Genomic DNA, 3,530 nt, shown 5'->3' with positions numbered 1-3,530 from the left:
AAGATTCTATTTCTATTCTCGAATGGTGGGCTGTCGTCTCTGGGGTCTCACAGAGTCGGACACGGCTGAAGCGACTTAGCAGCAGCAGCAGCAGCAATGGTGAATATGTTACTGAGCCTTTCAAGTTGGGTCCCAACTATGATTCTCCTGCCTGGTGTCATTCGCGCCAACAGAATGACATCCAGTTCAGTTCAGAAGCAGAATAAAGGTTTACGCTTTGATCCAAGAATCGAGGGGTGCAAGCTCATGCTCTACATCAGGGGTCCCAAACATTTTTGGCACCAGGGACTGGTTGGTGGAAGATAATTTTTTCCACAGCTTGTGTGTGGGGGAAGGGAATGGTTTGGGGATGATTCCAGCTCACTGTATTTATTATGCACTTTATTTCTATTACTATTACATCATCTCCACCTCAGATCATCAGGCATTATTACATCCTGGAGGTTGGGGACCCCCTGCTGTATAGCACAAGTCCCACCTGAAAGACCAGGTGTCTCTGAGGTGGGTGAGGATAGGCGAGGGTGGAGTTCTCTGGGCTGGGCGCAGCTGTGCTGCTCAGGGCTCAGATTGCGACTGTTCGCAGCGTTGCTGTCCCGGATGCTGCGGCCATCTTGAATTGAGGCACCGTGCTTGGCGCTTCCGCACAGAGCTGGGGAGCTTGGGTGTCCGCTGGGCCATTTCCCACAAGGATCTCTGGTCTGAAGGGCCAGGTGCGGGGCTTGTGTATGAGCAAGTGAAACCAGACTAAGCACCAAAGAAGAAGGAAGGTTAGATTTTGTTCTACCACTCTGATTTTATTTTTATTTCCTGGGAATTGTTAATGGACTTTGCCAAAGACAAATACACAGGTGTTCGTGTTGTTAGTGGTTTCTAAACGTTGTATATATACCCTTCTGCACAGATCTTATCTGTGCAGTGGGATAGGTTGTATGGTATGAGCAGCCTGGAGTAGACTGGACAGATTTCCAGGATTGTAGACTTACTCATTCCATCCTCAAAGTTTGTCCTGTTTTTTGACACCAGCCTCTGACCTGCAGAGCAGAGCTGTAGGTAAGCTTCTTATACCCTTCTGTGTGTATAACATAGTTCATAGTTAAAGCAAGGCAAAAAAACCCCCAACTTCAGCAGATAAAATTGAGATTGTCAGCTGAACAAAAATTGTAGGGCGTACATAAAGAATAGCCAGGCGCTGTGTCTCCCACAAGGCAGCGGCCTCTCCCGGGTCCACTTTGAAACTCCCTGGCTCTACCTGACCCTTCTCACCCTGGAAAGGGAAAGGAAACGGCCTCTCCCCTCTCTCTCCTGTGTTAATGAGATTGCAAGTCTGGGTCAACTGCTTTGTCCAAGGTCACACAATTACTGAAGGTTCCAGGTCCACCATTCATTTCATATATTATTATGTAGTGTTTTATTTTATCCTTCCCGGGAGGGCTTCAGAGGAGAGCATATTAAAAGGCTACAATAATTAGCCTCACATTGTAACACCCTTGACTCCAGGCAAGCTCCTGTAGCAGAGGGGGAGACGTTTGGTTCAGCTTTTCTGGGATGGGTCTGAGACTCTGGCTGGAAAGCAGGAGAGAAGTTCCCGAAGATGCCCACTGTCTGTGTGGGGGCTGCTTTGGGTCATTGTCATTCCCAGTGGTATTTGAGCAATCACTGTGGACCTCAAGGAGGGCAAAGCATTAGATCTCATCTGTGCAGTGGGATAGGTTGTATGGTATGAGCAAACTGGAGTAGACTGGATTTCTAGGATTGTAGAATTACTCATTCTGTCCTCAGAGTTTGTCATGGTTTTTGATGTCAGCCTCTGACCTGCAAGGCAGAGCTGTAGGTGAGCAGGTGAGAGTTGTAGGGGAGTGGATGATAGCTGTAGGTATGTTGCGGTTGAACAGGTGATAGCTATAGGTGAATGGAGGCTCCTTTCACTGAAGTAGAGTGGGCCCCTAGTCCAAGGAGCCTCTTTTCAATACCCCAAGACTCTATCCTCCTGTCTCTGCAGCTGTTTTAGGGAAACAGTCTTGTAATCCCTTCTAAAAAGTAGTTCCTTTCTGTTAAAACGTGTAAAGTAGTGAAAGGTACAAAATGTGACCTTGGTAGGCCTTGGACATTGCTGGGGGTTACCAGGCTGGTTAATGATGAAGCTTCGGGACAGTAAGTTCTTTGTTGCCTGCAGTGCATAGGGTGGTGGGGATTGCTTTTCCTTAACTACCATTCTGGTGATCCACACCCAGCCGAAGATTGTTCTCTCTTTCGGTTGATTATCAAGATTCTCACTTGAGAACTTGACAGTAATTTAAAGATCGGGAAGGCAGGAAGAGAAAGTTGTACAGTACCTATGTTTTCCCTCAGCAAAATCTTGTAGAGGTTTGCTTAGGCCCTGTTGGCTTCTTGACCTCTGCTACCCCAAGCCGAGAGCTGCCATCTGGATGTTCCCCCAGTGGAGGCACAAGCCTGGGAACCCTGACCACCTGCTGCACTTACCTTGCAAGGCCTATTGCCTTGGCCTATGAACATTTATTTCAGGTTTTTCCTTTCTGCTGATTAGCAAGGGAAGGTGTCATCATAGCCTTAATAATAAACCAGTCAACATTAGAGGAGCATTTGGGCTTTGTAGAAGACTTGTTTAACTTCAAAAGACAAAGGGAGAACTGTACACTTAAACATGGTTAAGGGAGTAAGTTTTATGTTTAGGAATCTAAATGTATTACAAGGTATGTACAGTTTAATGTGTCAGGCTAGGCTACAGTTGCTGGTTATTCAGTCAAATACTAATGTAGATATGGTTGTGAAGGTATTCTGCAGATGTGATTAAAGTCCATAATCAGTTTTCTTTAAATGAGTAAGATTATCCTAGATAATCTGGGTGAGCTTGATTGAATCAGTTGAAAAGCCTTAAGATCAAAGGATGCTCTGAAGCAGAAGAAATTCTGCCTGTAGACAGCAGCTCAGGCCCTTCCTAAGAGTCTCTCTAGTCTGCCCTTCCTGGTGGCTGCCCTGTTGACTTCAGGTGTACCTAGTTATGAGCTGAATTGTGGTGGTGGTGGTGGTTTAGTCGTTAAGTTGTGTCCGACTCTTGAGATCCCACGGACTGTAGCCTGGTTCCTCTGTCCATAGTATTCTCCAGGCAAGAATACTGGAGTGGGTTGCCATTTCCTTCTCCAATTGTGACTACCTCCAAAATGCAGTTCTCACCCTCCATACCTGTTAATGTGCACTTTTCGGAAATAGGATCTTTGTAGATGATCAACTTAAGACAAGGTTGTTAGGGTGGGCCCTAATCCAATATTATTGTGTCTTTATCAGGGGTGAAATTTGGACACAAAGACATGCATAGAGGAAAGATGACCTGCAGAATCAGGGGGAGGGAAGGACCGATATATACGTGTCCATCTCCACATCCTACTGTGACTCTTTCTCTGTTAAAACACTGATGCACCAAATCAGGAGGTGTATGGCAATATCCCCTGCAGGAGGAAATGGAAAACCCACTCCAGTATTCTTGCCTGGAGAGTCCCATGGACAGAGGAGCC

General features: G+C 46.3%; 1 long non-coding RNA gene across 1 annotated transcript; it reads right to left on the bottom strand.

Annotated features, from left to right (window-relative positions):
* Positions 1-498: 498 nt before the first annotated feature.
* Positions 499-1,997, bottom strand: LOC147364518 (uncharacterized). The gene is made up of 2 exons (XR_015134617.1): positions 984-1,997; positions 499-744 (listed from the first exon to the last, which is right to left on the bottom strand). It is a non-coding gene; the product is annotated as an uncharacterized LOC147364518 (long non-coding RNA).
* Positions 1,998-3,530: the final 1,533 nt, after the last annotated feature.

This window comes from Bos grunniens, chromosome 10 (genome assembly GCF_055505025.1).
Source record: "Bos grunniens cultivar Pamir isolate PY7600 chromosome 10, Bosgru_T2T1.0, whole genome shotgun sequence".
NCBI lineage: Eukaryota > Metazoa > Chordata > Mammalia > Artiodactyla > Bovidae > Bos > Bos grunniens.
The sequence above is the reverse complement of the archived record's forward strand: the minus strand, read 5'-3'. Positions and strand labels throughout refer to the sequence as shown.